Source organism: Solea solea, chromosome 3 (genome assembly GCF_958295425.1).
Source record: "Solea solea chromosome 3, fSolSol10.1, whole genome shotgun sequence".
Classification (NCBI taxonomy): domain Eukaryota; kingdom Metazoa; phylum Chordata; class Actinopteri; order Pleuronectiformes; family Soleidae; genus Solea; species Solea solea.
The window spans coordinates 14,124,536-14,141,739 of NC_081136.1; the positions used below are offsets into that span (position 1 = coordinate 14,124,536).

At 39.5% G+C, this 17,204-nt stretch overlaps 1 long non-coding RNA gene across 1 annotated transcript; it reads right to left on the reverse strand.

The window, feature by feature from the left end:
- Positions 1–4,683: 4,683 nt before the first annotated feature.
- LOC131455977 (uncharacterized) lies at positions 4,684–6,352 on the reverse strand. Its single transcript, XR_009239866.1, has 3 exons — positions 6,207–6,352; positions 4,983–5,035; positions 4,684–4,771 (listed from the first exon to the last, which is right to left on the reverse strand). It is a non-coding gene; the product is annotated as an uncharacterized LOC131455977 (long non-coding RNA).
- Between the last annotated feature and the right edge of the window lie 10,852 nt (positions 6,353–17,204).

The window sequence follows — 17,204 nt, forward strand, 5'->3', positions numbered from 1 at the left end:
GTAGTTGTGGCTGGTGTTGTAGTTGTTGCTGGTGTTGTTGTAGCGGTTGTAGTTGTTGGTGGAGTTGTAGTTGTTGTTGCTGGTGTAGTTGTTGTGGCTGCTGTTGTAGTTGTTGCTGTAGTTGTAGTTGTTGGGACTGGTGTTGTAGTTGTTGTGGCTGGTGTTGTAGTTGTTGTTGCAGCGGTTGTAGTTGTTGTTGCTGGTGTAGTTGTGGTGGCTGTTGTAGTTGTTGTGGCTGCTGTTGTAGTTGTTGCTGGAGTTGTAGTTGTTGTTGCTGGTGATGTAGTTGTGGTGGCTGCTGTTGTAGTTGTTGCTGCTGTTGTAGTTGTTGGGACCGGTGTTGTAGTTGTGGTGGCTGGTGTTGTAGTTGTTGTGGCTGGTGTTGTAGTTGTTGTTGCTGGCGTTGTGGCTGGTGTCGTAGTTGTGGTGGCTGCTGTTGTCGTTGTTGCTGGTGTTGTAGTAGTTGTGGCTGGTGTAGTAGTTGTTGTGGCTGGTGTTGTAGTTGTTGCTTGAGTTGTAGTTGTTGTTGCTGGTGATGTAGTTGTGGTGGCTGCTGTTGTAGTTGTTGTTGCTGCTGTTGTAGTTGTGACCGGTGTCGTAGTTGTGGTTGCTGGTGTTGTAGTTGTTGTGGCTGGTGTTGTAGTTGTTGTTGGGACTGGTGTTGTAGTTGTTGTGGCTGGTGTTGTAGTTGTTGTGGCTGGTGTCGTAGTTGTGGTGGCTGCTGTTGTCGTTGTTGTTGCTGATGTTGTAGTTGTTGCTGGAGTAGTAGTTGTTGTTGGGACTGGTGTTGTAGTTGTTGTGGCTGGTGTTGTAGTTGTTGTTGCTGGTGATGTAGTTGTGGTGGCTGCTGTTGTAGTTGTTGTTGCTGCTGTTGTAGTTGTGACCGGTGTCGTAGTTGTGGTTGCTGGTGTTGTAGTTGTTGTGGCTGGTGTTGTAGTTGTTGTTGGGACTGGTGTCGTAGTTGTTGTGGCTGGTGTCGTAGTTGTGGTGGCTGCTGTTGTCGTTGTTGTTGCTGATGTTGTAGTTGTTGCTGGAGTAGTAGTTGTTGTTGGGACTGGTGTTGTAGTTGTTGTGGCTGGTGTTGTAGTTGTTGTTGCAGCGGTTGTAGTTGTTGGTGGAGTTGTTGCTGGTGTAGTTGTTGTGGCTGCTGTTGTAGTTGTTGCTGTAGTTGTTGGGACTGGTGTCGTAGTTGTTGTGGCTGGTGTTGTAGTTGTTGCAGCGGTTGTAGTTGTTGTTGCTGGTGTGGTGGCTGTTGTAGTTGTTGTGGCTGCTGTTGTAGTTGTTGCTGGAGTTGTAGTTGTTGTTGCTGTTGTTGTTGCTGGTGATGTAGTTGTGGTGGCTGCTGTTGTAGTTGTTGCTGCTGTTGTAGTTGTTGGGACCGGTGTTGTAGTTGTGGTGGCTGGTGTTGTAGTTGTTGTGGCTGGTGTTGTAGTTGTTGTTGCTGGCGTTGTGGCTGGTGTCGTAGTTGTGGTGGCTGCTGTTGTCGTTGTTGCTGGTGTTGTAGTAGTTGTGGCTGGTGTAGTAGTTGTTGTGGCTGGTGTTGTAGTTGTTGCTGGAGTTGTAGTTGTTGTTGCTGGTGATGTAGTTGTGGTGGCTGCTGTTGTAGTTGTTGTTGCTGCTGTTGTAGTTGTGACCGGTGTCGTAGTTGTGGTTGCTGGTGTTGTAGTTGTTGTGGCTGGTGTTGTAGTTGTTGTTGGGACTGGTGTCGTAGTTGTTGTGGCTGGTGTTGTAGTTGTTGTGGCTGGTGTCGTAGTTGTGGTGGCTGCTGTTGTCGTTGTTGTTGCTGATGTTGTAGTTGTTGCTGGAGTAGTAGTTGTTGTTGGGACTGGTGTTGTAGTTGTTGTGGCTGGTGTTGTAGTTGTTGTTGCTGGTGATGTAGTTGTGGTGGCTGCTGTTGTAGTTGTTGTTGCTGCTGTTGTAGTTGTGACCGGTGTCGTAGTTGTGGTTGCTGGTGTTGTAGTTGTTGTGGCTGGTGTTGTAGTTGTTGTTGGGACTGGTGTCGTAGTTGTTGTGGCTGGTGTCGTAGTTGTGGTGGCTGCTGTTGTCGTTGTTGCTGATGTTGTAGTTGTTGCTGGAGTAGTAGTTGTTGTTGGGACTGGTGTTGTAGTTGTTGTGGCTGGTGTTGTAGTTGTTGTTGCAGCGGTTGTAGTTGTTGGTGGAGTTGTTGCTGGTGTAGTTGTTGTGGCTGCTGTTGTAGTTGTTGCTGTAGTTGTTGGGACTGGTGTCGTAGTTGTTGTGGCTGGTGTTGTAGTTGTTGCAGCGGTTGTAGTTGTTGTTGCTGGTGTAGTTGTGGTGGCTGTTGTAGTTGTGGTGGCTGCTGTTGTAGTTGTTGCTGCTGTTGTAGTGGTTGGGACGGCTGGTGTTGTAGTTGTTGTGGCTGGTGTTGTAGTTGTTGTGGCTGGTGTCGTAGTTGTGGTGGCTGCTGTTGTTGTTGTTGCTGGTGTTGTAGTAGTTGTGGCTGGTGTTGTAGTTGTTGCTGGAGTTGTAGTTGTTGTTGCTGGTGATGTAGTTGTGGTGGCTGCTGTTGTAGTTGTTGTTGCTGCTGTTGTAGTTGTTGTGACCGGTGTCGTAGTTGTGGGGGCTGCTGTTGTCGTTGTTGTTGCTGATGTTGTAGTTGTTGCTGGAGTAGTAGTTGTTGTTGGGACTGGTGTTGTAGTTGTTGTGGCTGGTGTTGTAGTTGTTGTTGCTGGTGTTGTAGTTGTTGTTGCAGCGGTTGTAGTTGTTGTTGGTGGAGTTGTAGTTGTTGTTGCTGATGTAGTTGTTGTGGCTGCTGTTGTAGTTGTTGCTGGAGTTGTAGTTGTTGTTGCTGGTGATGTAGTTGTGGTGGCTGCTGTTGTAGTTGTTGTGGCTGGTGTTGTTGTTGTTGTTGTTGGGACTGGTGTCGTAGTTGTTGTGGCTGGTGTTGTAGTTGTGGTGGCTGCTGTGGTAGTTGTTGCTGATGTTGTAGTTGTTGCTGGAGTAGTCGTTGTTGTTGGGACTGGTGTCGTAGTTGTTGTGGCTGGTGTTGTAGTTGTGGCTGGTGTCGTAGTTGTGGTGGCTGGTGTTGTAGTTGTTGTTGGTGGAGTTGTAGTTGTTGCTGGTGTAGTTGTGGTGGCTGTTGTAGTTGTTGTGGCTGATGTTGTAGTTGTTGCTGGAGTAGTCGTTGTTGTTGGGACTGGTGTTGTAGTTGTTGTGGCTGGTGTCGTAGTTGTTGCTGGAGTAGTCGTTGTTGGGACTGGTGTCGTAGTTGTTGTGGCTGGTGTTGTAGTTGTGGCTGGTGTCGTAGTTGTGGTGGCTGGTGTTGTAGTTGTTGTTGGTGAAGTTGTAGTTGTTGTTGCTGGTGTAGTTGTGGTGGCTGTTGTAGTTGTTGTTGCTGGTGATGTAGTTGTTGCTGGAGTTGTAGTTGTTGTTGCTGATGTTGTAGTCGTTGCTGGAGTAGTTGTTGTTGGGACTGGTGTCGTAGTTGTTGTGGCGGATGTTGTAGTTGTTGCTGGAGTAGTCGTTGTTGGGACTGGTGTTGTAGTTGTTGTGGCTGGTGTTGTAGTTGTGATGGCTGGTGTCGTAGTTGTGGTGGCTGGTGTTGTAGTTGTTGTTGGTGGAGTTGTAGTTGTTGTTGCTGGTGTAGTTGTGGTGGCTGTTGTAGTTGTTGTTGCTGGTGATGTAGTTGTTGCTGGAGTTGTAGTTGTTGTGACTGGTGTCGTAGTTGTTGTTGCTGGTGTTGTAGTTGTTGTTGCTGCTGTTGTTGTAGTTGTTGTGACCGGTGTCGTAGTTGTGGTGGCTGCTGTTGTAGTTGTTGTTGCTGGTGTTGTAGTTGTTGTGGCTGGTGTTGTAGTTGTTGCTGGAGTAGTAGTTGTTGTTGGGACTGGTGTCGTAGTTGTCGTGGCTGGTGTTGTAGTTGTTGTGGCTGGTGTCGTAGTTGTGGTGGCTGCTGTTGTCGTTGTTGCTGGGGTTGTAGTTGTTGTGGCTGGTGTCGTAGTTGTGGTAGTTGCTGTTGTCGTTGTTGCTGGTGTTGTAGTTGTTGTTGCTGGTGTTGTAGTTGTTGCTGGTGTTGTAGTTGTTGTTGCTGGTGTTGTAGTTGTTGTTGGTGGAGTTGTAGTTGTTGCTGATGTAGTTGTTGTGGCTGCTGTTGTAGTTGTTGCTGGTGATGTAGTTGTGGTGGCTGCTGTTGTAGTTGTTGGGACTGGTGTCATAGTTGTGGCTGGTGTAGTTGTGGTAGCTGCTGTTGTAGTTGTTGTTGCTGTTGTTGTAGTTGTTGTGGCTGTTGTTGTAGTTGTTGCTGGAGTAGTAGTTGTTGTTGGGACTGGTGTTGTAGTTGTTGTGGCTGGTGTTGTAGTTGTTGTGGCTGGTGTCGTAGTTGTGGTGGCTGCTGTTGTAGTTGTTGGGACTGGTGTCATAGTTGTGGCTGGTGTAGTTGTGGTAGCTGCTGTTGTAGTTGTTGTTGCTGTTGTTGTAGTTGTTGTTGCTGATGTTGTAGTTGTTGCTGGAGTAGTAGTTGTTGTTGTTGGGACTGGTGTTGTAGTTGTTGTGGCTGGTGTTGTAGTTGTTGCTGGTGTTGTAGTTGTTGCAGCGGTTGTAGTTGTTGGTGGAGTTGTTGCTGGTGTAGTTGTTGTGGCTGCTGTTGTAGTTGTTGTTGCTGGTGGTGTTGTAGTTGTTGTGGCTGGTGTAGTTGTTGTTGCTGCTGCAGGGGTTGTAGTTGATGTTGTAGTTGTTGTGACTGGTGTTGTAGTTGTTGCTGCTGCAGCAGGGGTTGTTGCGACTGGTGTTGTTGTGTTTTCTGCTGTAGTTGTTGCTGCTGAAATGTCAAATTACATATTTTTTGAAAGTACATTCATAATCCAATCTGCATTTTTGTTTGTTATAATTTGTAATATATCCTGTTTTATTTGAATTGCCTTTAATAAAAGCAGTATTGGATGTAATCAGGTACTTTAATCTCCTCAGTGTTTGCTTCCATTTCTTTCAAGACAGAATAAATGCAAAAAGTGTCACCTCATCAAACTTACCACTTGCAATGAGGAAAAGAATGAGGAGTATGGCACCCATCTTTTCGACAAATCTATAAAATGAAACAAAAAGACATATGGTCAGTGCTTCGCGTTGCAATCAATTTTTTTTCAAATATCCTTTTTTTTTTGCCATATTTCCTTTCAGGAGTAGTAACATTAACATTATAATAGCAAATAGTTTCACTTATTTATAGTAAATCTCACAGTATCACGTAGCTGTTATACATGGCAGAGATGTTATGAAATCTAATTTTCCCTTGTCATTCTTTGTCATAAACTTTGATGCCAGTTAGGAAGTTTGAGACCTGTCCTGCATCAGCCTTATAAGTGCATATCTTATAAACTCTAATGGACTATATGTTTAGAAGGGACATACCAATACATACCCCTAATGGGTCCTTACCACATTTTTGAGTCTGGTCCTGTCAAAACATGTTGTTATAATTGATTGAGGTTGATTGGATTGTAAAGCTATTTGAAACATTTTTCAGGAAAGTGCCATATACATCAAAGTTGTTATTAGTATTATCATTATTATTATTATTATTATTATTATTATTATTATTATTATTATTATTTATATGTTTTTGGCAATACAGTAGGAGTAGACCAGCAACATATTTTGTCACACACCATTGACTGCTCCTCTGGAATAGCAGTCAAGGGTGATTTATTTCAAAGTTGGGGAACAAACCCCTGGCTTGCTGATTTTGATGACCTCTATTATCTCCTAAATCACATCTAATAAAATAAAGCTTTTATACCTATCATACCTACTACAATACAGGAACCAGGTATACAAATCAAATAGAAATCAGGTATTTATGGTAAGTTAATAACCACAAGAATCTTGATTTTAATCATATCTAATAGTATTTGTACTAAACTCCCACAACTTTTGTTACTTTCAAATCCATTCCAGATGAGTCAAATTCGTTATGTACTTATGGTAGACTGCTCATAACGTCTCAAATTTAATCTATGTAAATAGAGATTTTAGCTGAAAAAAAACACACATGGGAAAGAGTGAGAATTTGTATCATGTTCCAATTAATGATTTCAGAATCCATTATAATCACTTTAAATACAATACAACACAACAATAACAATGACATGCAATTTATAATAAAATGAAAGCTATAGATTACATTTTGGTGACGCTAATCAAATGTATTAGCAAAATTAAATTTCAAAGAAAAATAGACTTAAATGAGAACTTACCCCAAATGAATTGATATAAAAAAAGATATTAATTCCCCTTTTTTCCTTGTGTAGATGTTTTTCAATCGTTCTATAGGTATTGATTTTAGTGCAGTTCACTTGTTCAAGGCTGCAAACCTTTGAATGTCTGATCATACATGTGTGCAGGCCTTTATGTATTCAAATGACTTTAAGGCAAGTGACGTCATTCACTGTCAGATTTTTTGCAAAGAAATGTTGCAACCCTTCTGTCTATCTACCTGTCTATTTATCTTGGCATAATCACATTCCACACTCCCTTCTTTTGTTCATGTAGCACACATCAAAATGCTGCCAAAATTCCACATGTGAAAGAAGTTATACCGGCTTGACAATAGGAGATGCTGAGAGCCCTGGTAAGATATGCGAAAGCGATGAAATAAGTAATTTATAATCTGTACAAATTTTCACAAGAATCAGGCTAAAATGTCCTCAACAAAGCGGACCCATTTTAATATTGTATTAAACCTTTATGACATTTTATTGAGTTCTTTAAATACTGTATCCAGATAGAAGCTAATTACATGACTCATTCACGGGCATTATGAAACATACCAGCCCTGTTGTACCAACCATTACAACACCAGTTACAGCTGCTTTTTCTGCTGCAACAATGGCACCTTTAATTACAGTACAACTATTGCACAACTCACTGATAAACTGATAAAACAGGTTGACTTTTAGATGTGCATTAACAAATGTCCTCAGCTTTTATAATTAAACTACAACAATGACATGTAAGCATTTCTTTTCAAATTGAAACATGTAAAGACCACTATCCTTGTGCAAGTTTTTGTGCATTCATATTAACCCATTTGAACTGCCAGTTCTGATCTTTTATGCCATACTAATCAGTGGTTCTGTATAAACACCGTCAGGTAGAAGAAGACTTGATATCTGCTGTCGTAACGTCTGCATGTCGTGCATGTACTCGCCATTTATTAAATACAATTATTTTTATAATAAACCAGACTGTTGTAGTGGTGGCTTGGCCCTCCTTAAGAGGTGACGAGGAAATACAGATTGCGATGTACATTTAAAGGTAAAGTGTAAGATGAATTGTAAGGAAACGTCTTTTTCACTGTCTCTGTCTCAACCCATAAAACCTTTAAGCAAACATTCCAATAAACAATACAAAAATGTCAAACTATTTTCTGGGATTCTTTTTTTTGACACAATTTCTAAGATATATATCTACAATATTCAGCCCTCATGTACAATTGCATACTTTTTAATTGGAAGGATTCAAATCCTGCAACAAATAACCAATGGATTAGATACATGATGCTGAATATAAACCTGAAAAAGATTAGATATACTCTGAGTGGCTCTGTTAGTACATTTTACAGAATGTGGGGCCCTCATGCAATATGTGAATCTGTTACCTGGCCTGGAACTGTGAGCATATAGCCTTTGTCAGGACTGTTGCCTTTCTATTCTACTAATGTTTGACTTATACAGGGATACAGACTTTTTTCTTAATTATTATTCATTAATATTTTTGTCGTTGTCTTTAATTTATTTGTTTTTCTTTTTGTACGCCAGTTGTTGTTGTGAAAAAGCAATACAAAAATAAATGTTTACATTCCATGAAATAATTATTATGTAGCAGCATATTTTAAAAACAAGGCATCTGTAAAACAGTCAGAGTTCATTCCCCCTGCAGTTGGTGGTGTACAGTAGATTTTATCTAATAACTGTGGTAAAGGTGAGTCTGTAATTTTAGGTGTAGTTTCTTACTATCCTCATCATCAGCTGATTGCCATATACCTTGATGTTGTCAAATCATAAAGTTTGTATCAGTTAAGATGCTTAATGTTAATTAAGATGCAGAATCTGATGAGGGTCTTGGTGTTGTAGGCACCATCGTGGTTGTTGTTGTTGTTGAGGCAACTGTAGTAGTGGTAGTTGCTTCAGTGGTGGTGGTTGTTGTGGCTGCAGTAGTAGTTTTAGTTGCCACAGTGGTTGTTGTTGTAGGGGCTGCAGTTGTAGTTGTTGTGCCTGGTGTGGTAGTTGCCTGGCATAGTAGTTGTTGTTGGGGTTGTTGTTGCTAGTGTGGTTGTTGTTAGGGCTGGTGTTGTAGTTGTAGGCACCGTTGTTGTTGTGGTTGTTGGGGATGCTGTAGTAGTTATAGTTGCAGCAGTGGTTGTTGTTGGGGCTGCAGTTGTAGGCACCATTGTGGTTGTTGTTGTTGTTGTTGTTGTTGAGGCTGCTGTAGTGTAGTAGTGGTAGAGTTGTCTCAATACCAAAATGAGTAACCACGATACTATACCAGACAAAGTATCACAGTTCCGGGTATCATCGTGATACTGCAGCAAAAAGCAAAAAACATATAATATATATATATATATATTTATTTATTTAATAAATAAATATAGATTATATAGATATATATTATATATATATATATATTGATATATTGATATATTAGATTAAGCCTCATCACAGAGTGTTGATAAATGAACAATAAATAAATAATAACAAATACTCTTAATAAATGCGTATATATTATTTTCTCATTTTAAATATTTAACTTAATTTATTAATATTTTATAGAAATATGTGTTCTCATGTATTATTATTCTGTGCTTTTATTTTGAAGTTGTATGTTCAGTGAAGGTCACCTGAGCCTCTTGGGCCAATGAGGTGTTGTGATTTTATTTTTTTCAGCCATGTAAGTTACGGACATGGATGTATTGTTACGGACTGTGACATGGTGTTGACTTTTCCCTCCTAAAATGGCAGAAGAGATAGAAAACTTAACAAGTACCATGTGGAAAATACATATATTACAGCAGTGCAGTGTATGTATATGTATGTCCACAGGAGGATTATGTGTGTGTGTGTGTGGGGGGGGGGGGGGGGGGGGGATGTTGTGCCAATCTCAGCTGACATTCAAAGTCAAAATAGATAAAACATTAATAATATACAAACTTTCAAACTGTCAGGTCGAAAGGTTTACATTAAAAACAAAATAACGGGTCAACAACAAATCTATCGATCACCATCTAATGACAGCGATGTCAGCGGATCATTTCATCAGTACAGGCTGAGGTAATGCTGCTCTGCCCCACGCACTGTACGCAGCGAGTGTCCGCTGACGCGGGGCTGATCACCTCCGATACCGTCACTGCCAAACTATAAATACGTCGTATCTTAATACACAAACCACATTTTTGAATTCTAAATGACTAATTTCACGCCTCAAATGATCTTAAAACTGCGTTCGCGGACATCACGCGCGCATACAATACTTTCTCGTGCGCACAAGATACTTTATCGTGCGCAACAGAAAGTATCTCGTGCGCACCAGGAACGTTTAGTTTTTTGTTTTTTTTTCGATGTCCCTTTAGGGGCTCCGTAAAAAACTCTATTTTTATGTGCTTTATACATTGAAATCCTTTAACTCGTCATTCCTCAGCATGTACACAGAGCATCTAGCCTAATATTAGTCAATGAGAAAATAAATGGCATACTAACCTGGCATTCAACATATAAATCTGTGTGACGACACTGCAGGTGTTTTATGAGGTTGGATGTGTTCCCTCCTTTGGCTCCTATAGCTTGGTGGCAGCGCCTGCACAGTGGACGGCCATCGTCTATTGCTTTACTGTCTGTGCCTTGTTTAAAGCCAAAATAGTTCCAAATGTGACTTTTGGAGTTTGTTTTTATGGGCAAAATTAGTGGTGCCACAGACGTGGCGGCGGCGGCAGTGTAATTGTGTTGTCTCGTGTTTGTGACTGTAAGCCGTGCGCGTCTGGGCGAGACAGATCTTTAGCGAATTGGCTTAATATAAAACTAATAATAATATTATTATTACTATAATAATAATAATAACAATGCATTTTATTTATAACTGCCTTTCAGAACACCCAAGGACACTTTGCAGAATAAAGATACAAAAAAACCAAAATGTCAACTCAGGTATCCTTACTGTCCCCCATTTTTCCTTTCACCCAAACCGGTCAAGCCAGGTGGCTGCATGTCCTTGAGTCTGTTTGTGTCAGAGATTTCTTCCTGTTGAGGAACAAGTAGGCTGAGGGGCCTTTTGAGTTATGTACAGATTCCGAAAGTGTGATTTCTAAGCTCTCCATCCAAGTGTAACACATGGAAATCTGAAAATATTGGAAAAAGATTTGGCATTCCTCAAACTGGTTTAGGGAGAATTTTAGCCTCAACGATTTACACCTTCTGGGTGCCAAGAGACTACAATCAATGAAGTTGTCTAAAAAACAACCAAAAAAGAGGTAATGGCACCATTGTCAAACCTAAGTGGGTCCATATCGCATGCATAGGCAATATGGAACTTTGGGTTTCAGGTCACCACCATCATAAAACTAAAATAACTACAACATTCTACTCTATGGAGCTCCGGTAGCTGATCTCACACAAACAAGGTAACGCCTATAGATGTACATACTAGCTAACACAAATCAAACAATATGTCAAACAACTCGTCTCTTCGCTGGCTGTTTTCATCATAAAAGTGAAGATGGTGGATAGGTGTTGTTCCCCAGAATGCTAACGTTATGCTAACACAACACTTACCCTTCCAGTGACAACAACGCTCTGTTTAGTCAGTAGACTCCAGAGTTGAATGTTTGTCAAAAAGCCAGATTGCATCCATATGTTTCCCTTCCTCTTGTAAACCTCCAGTGACTCTCTGGACTAAGATGAAGGGAAGTTAATCAGGAAGTTGTACCCTATATTATAAGGATGAGATATATTATGTCAAATGTTGCGATATATCGTTTGATGTCTATGGTTTTAAAGTGCACAGTGAAGTCTGACAGGTTGAATCGAGCACCAGTCTTGTTCATTTTTGTGACATCTTAGGCTGCCAACATGGCGGTTCATAGGGACCGGATTTTGTTATATTTGCAGAAGTTACCAGAAACATTTATTTTTACATGAACCCTATCAATGTAGATTTAATACACAAATGATGTGATTCCTCTTAATATAAAATCAGCATATGTAACTCAAAACATTTATTTCATTGTCACATCCTTTATTATTTTGATTACACTACAGCAAAAACTACTGAACAGAATTAGATTAAAACAGTATTCAGTTAAATAACATAGCAAAGTCCATATAATTAGTTATTTTAAAGTTTTTAAAGTATTTTAAGTCTTCACCTTAGTCCCAACTCAGTACCTCAACAAATGTGATGAGTATCAATATCAAGTGGTCAGGACTTTTGGCTAAAAGTAAAATCCAGCCAAAAAAACTGTCTTCACACGTAACCCGTACCACTACTTCAAGCAGGAACAAGCCTGAAATGTCCCCAAGAAAAGAACCTTTAAATTGCAGTGATTCTACAAGCTGAATCAAAAGCACATTGCTACTGTACTGCTGTAATTCTGTTTTATTGCTGTTTAATTTAAGAACTTTTTAGATGATCCAGGACTTTATGGAAATGCTGTAGCACCTGATGTAGAAAACCAAATCAGTCAGTTTCTTGGCATGGCGAAGGCATATGTATGTTTCTACCAGTGTGACAGTACGTTACAATATGCAATAATTAGTGAAGCTAAGTGAATTATACTTAGCTTAAAGCACTAGGTCAATTAAATATTGTATAAACGTGTGTACATTTAAGGTGGAAGTAAAAGTGGGCTAATCGATAAAATATAAATACAAATCAATGTTTAGGGAACAGATTTAAAAGATGATGATGTACAGAATTCACCTGGCTGATCATGTTACCTCAACTTCTGCATTTCATTGCACTAGAAAAATGATGAGACATTCACTGATTTATGACTTGCAAAATGCGAATATTACTATAAACAAGGTAATGCATCAATACCTATTGGCATTTTTTTTTAAAGACTCTATATTTTACAAGAAATTCAATGAAAAGTAGAGGATGATCTTCAGAGATTTTTGGTGGATACTATCTAGGATACTCCTCACAGAGGATCTCAGCACACCATGCCACCCAAGAAGGAACAAGGCAGCAACCAGAGTAATGGAGAGGAGTCTGTGTCGCTCTCACAGGTACGAGTAATGAGTCAACAAAGTTTATGTATGTGTTGTTTATACAACTCCTGCAGCAGCAAGAAAGCAACTTCAAGACTGTTGTGGATTTACTTGTGAACAATGTGAACACTAGGATTGACAAATTGACCAGGGTCTCCCTGGTCAATTTCTTCTGGGAGCCTGCAATTCTCCCAGAAGGACATTGATGATCTGACAGAAAAATGAGAAACTTGAGTCAGAGAGAACCATTGCTTGTGCTGAAACTCAAACAATGCAGGAGAAATTGCCAGAGATGACTGAGAAAGCAGACTACTTAGAGGGTCAAACAAGAAGGAATAACCTTGTTATGGATGGAATTCCTGAGGCCCAGAATGAAAGCTGGAGGGAGACTGAGGATAAAGTCAGGTGTGTGATCAAGGAGAAACTTCACCTGGAAAGAGACCTAGGCCTATCATGATACAATTCCTCAGATACATTAATATAATGGCTGTACTGGGAAAAGCTAGGGATCTGAAAGGCACTAACATCTATGTGAATGAGGACTACACTGAAGCTGTCAGGCAAAAGCGCAAGGAACTCATTCCAGCCATGAAAGCTGCCAGAGAACGAGGCGACATAGCCTATATCCGATATGACAAGCTTATTGTCCATCTCCCTACCCAAAAGCATAAGGATCAGAAAGGCACCAACGGCCAGGAGCTGGAGACGGGCTAGAGCTGGAGCTGGCACCAGGAGCTGGAGCTAGGGACTAGTTCTCTGGTCTCATTAACTTGAGCTCAAATATGCTGAACCGAACTATGTTTTTTTTTTTTAATGGATAATAGACCCATTAATGATAAGCATCTCATTCCTGTTTCAAAGGGTCATGTTATAGCCCATTTGAATGTCTGCAGAATTAGAAATAAGATACATGAACTTAACTATCTGATCACAAAAAACACCATTCATGTCTTAGCTGTATCAGCGACCCATCTGGATGCTACTCTTCTTGACACAGAGATCTCCATTGATGGCTATAATATTTTTAGAAGGGACAGGAATAAACATGGAGGTGGCATAGCATTATATATCAGAAATAACTTTCCGGCAAGACTGTGCTCTGAGTTTATCTGAGATAGTGTAGAATCCCTATGGGTCAAAGTGCATCTTTCTCACCTTAAGCCAGTGCTGATTGGTTGTTGCTATAGACCTCCTGGGACTGACAAGCAATACTTGAATGATTTATGTGTGTTAATTGACAGAGTTACAGATGTAAATGGTGAAATATTTTTTACTTGGGGATATGAACGTAGACTGGTTTGCAAATCAGTGTCCAATGAAGAAAAAGATAGTATCATTAATCAATGCTTGTAATCTGTCTCAGATGATTTTTCAACCAACCAGAGTCTTTACTAACAGTGCTGGCAATACTTCTGCCACTTGCATAGAGCATATTTACACAAATGTTCCTGAATGCTTCACTAAACCAGTTTGTCGATCTGTGGGTTTTAGTGACCATAATATTATAGCAATTACCAGGAAAACTAAAATTCCTAAATGTAAGGTCAATATAGTACATAATAGGATGGTCAAGAAATGTATTCCGGAAAGTTTTTTGGCAGATGTTGGTGATACTGACTGGACTGATGTGTATGCTGCTCAGGAGCCTGATGCCTCCTTAAGTATCTTTATGGAAAGCTTTATGAAGATTATTGATAAGCATGCCCCTATGAGAAATGAAAAATGTTATGTTTTAGTGGGCTCTCCTTTGTGGAATCAGAAGGCATGTTCCTGACCAAACCATCTGATGTAGCAAATTATTTTAATGATTTCTTCATAAATGAGGTCTATGCACTAAGACAAAATATGGATAATACTGATTCTAATTAAAAAGCCCATAAAAAATGAAGTGATGTTGGATAAGAGTTGCACTACAATTAATAGTGTAGAGGAATGGGAAGTAAGGAAGTTGTTGAAGTCCTTGCCCGAACACAGCTCAGTGGGTACTGACATGCTGGATAGTAAAGTACTTGGCCTGGCAGCTGATTATGTTTATGGTCCAATATGTCATATATTAAATGCATGCTTAATGTAAGGTAGTTTTCCCACTATCTGGAAATAAGGTAAAATTATTCCCTTACCTAAAGATGGCAGACTAGCACTCACTGGGAAGAACAGTGGCCTATCACTATTCTCCCAGTTCTTAGTAAACTGATGGAGAGAATAGTTCATTCACAAATACAGGAATACTTTGACAGTAATAGCTTGAACACAGATTTCCAACTTGTTCCGCCCTTACAGTAATGACAGATGACTAGCTCAAGGAAATGGATAATTCAAAGATGACTGGTGCAGTATTACTTGATTTTAGTGTGGCATTCAATGTCATAGATCACAATCTACTGATTGGTAAACTAGAATGCTATGGATTTAGTCAAACCACCATCCAATTCATGAAGAGTTATCTCACAGGTAGGACGCAAAGGGTTTATTACACTGGGAGCTGGTCTCACTCTAAGGTCTTGGACTGCGGGATCCCGCAAGGGAGCTGCCTGGGACCACTCTTATACGCCATCTTCACAAACGATTTACTATCAGTTTTGTGTAAAGCAACTGTACAAATGTATGCCGACGATTCCACATTGTATTATGCTGCAGAAACTGTTAGTGAACGGGACAAAATTTTATCAGCTGAGTTGAATAGGGTTTTTGATTGGATAAAACAAAATAGTACTGAACATCTCGAAAACCAAATCAATTATCTTGGGATCGAGTCATAAACTGTCATCTGCACCACGGATGAGTCTGAACATGGTTGGGGAACTTATAGAACAGGTAGATAAGGTAAAATTACTGGGCACAATAATAGATAGTCAGCTCTCATGGGCAGAACATATTGATGCCATAGTGAATAAAATGAGTTGTGGTATCTCCATGGTGAGGAAATGTCTTTCTTATGTCCCTGCATACATCGTGGGGCAGGTGGCTAAATCTTTAATTTTATGTCACCTGGATTATTGTGCACCTGTATGGTCATCTGCATGTAAAGGTCAACTAAAGAAATTACAAACTGCCCAGAACAGCGCTGCCAGGTTAGTATGACACTGTTCTATAAGAACAAACACTGTCAGTATGCATCGTCGACTCTCATGGTTAACAGTAGATAACAGGTTGGTTTTCAACACAACAACATTTTTCAGAAATACTGTTTTTTCTTCTCAACCCGTTGTCTTATATTACCACATTTTCAAATGTGATCAGGTTCATTCACATTTGACAAGGGCAGCTGCTAACGACCAGTTGATGCTACAATGCCCAAAATCAAATGCTTTAAAGAGAACTATTATTTATCGTGGCATCAATCATTGGAATAATTGTCCACTGAATATATGTAAACTGAATAGCAAAGTATCTTTCAAGTACCATCTGAGAATGTACTATTTAAGTTTGTGATTGGGTATGGACATACAGTATTTACTGTATGAATGTAATAATGAATGTAATGCTGTAAGAACTTATTCAGAATATTTTCTGATGATGTTTATAATGATGGCAACAATGGTTTACTGCTTTTAGATTCGATTTTAGATTTTTCTTTTTGTGTGTGTGTGGACCCCAGGAAGACTAGCTTGTCTAACTTTGCAGACAGATAATGGGGATCCTTTTAAATAAACAACAAACACAAGAGACTGATTTTCACTTAAAATATGTTGTATTCTGATCATTGTACATTTTCTGACAGAAACTAAACACCACAGGAGGTCTCACAGAATACAGCTATTTTTGTATAAATAATTAAAATTACACATACATATATAAAACAACATTTAGATGCATTTTCCCTTTACAACAATGCTGACTCTTTAGCTGCTAGTAAAGTAAAACCTGACCATATATTTTGCATGCCTTTGAATACAATAAATACATTTGTGTATGAATTTGTATTAAATAAAGCAAGTTTAAATGTGTAAACAGAACCATACAGATATTTTCCAACACCCCAGTGTTTTTAAATACCATTGTAGTAGTATATATTATTTTACTTACAGTGTTATTACAGTAATAATTTGGTGCAACAAAAGCTTGAAGTTGGCTTTGTAATTCTGCCCATGATCATTGACGTTTCCACTCAGAAACATAGTCACTTTGAATGATATCTCCAATCCATTGTCATTAAAGTGTCTGACCAGTGCAAAGTTGAACATGGTGGTGAGATTACAAGACGTGTCAACCATAAAACGGGCACTACTTTTGGATTCCTTTTCATTCCAACAAGGGCAGTCATATACTCATAGCAAGTCAAAAGGGAATCAGCATAAATTCTACTGCTGATTTGACAGTAGCGTTGATAAAAGCACCAGGCAGAATGCAGTGATGAGGCTGATGTTTTGGCTTACTCCACTTGAAGCTGTAAATAAGAAGACATAAAAAAACATTAGTTAGCAAAAAATATTTAGACTTTGTAGTTTTATAATTAAGGGGCGACATTTCTTACGTATGCCATCAATGATGATGGAGCTGGTTTCAATGTCAAAACCAGTGACGTTTTGAGCTGCATTTATCAAAACACTTGCAATCTGAGAGTTGTTCGGAGCAGATGAGCTTAAGAACTGAAGACGTGCAAAGTTGACGACTGATCCATTTCTGCAGAGGTAGATAGAAATATTGTGTGAAACATTAGACTTTGGCAATTTTTCTTAAAGTTGAACATACTGTCAACTTACGCGAATGCCACTACTTCCAAGCTACGAAAAGACCTAAATTCCTTGAAGACAGGTGTAAGCTGCCAAAACAGAAAACACATTGCATTTCAACAATTTTACTTATTTTACCAGATGTTTTATTTCAAGTGTGGTTTACTCTCTGATAAATAAATGCATAAATTATACAAAAAGACTTTAATGGTGACTCACCTGTTCAGTTATTGTAGATTTACGTTGTTTAAATGCAGAAGATGTTGAATCCAACAAGTCAGTTGTAAATGTGTTCGTAATAGATCTGAATACTAGTTGC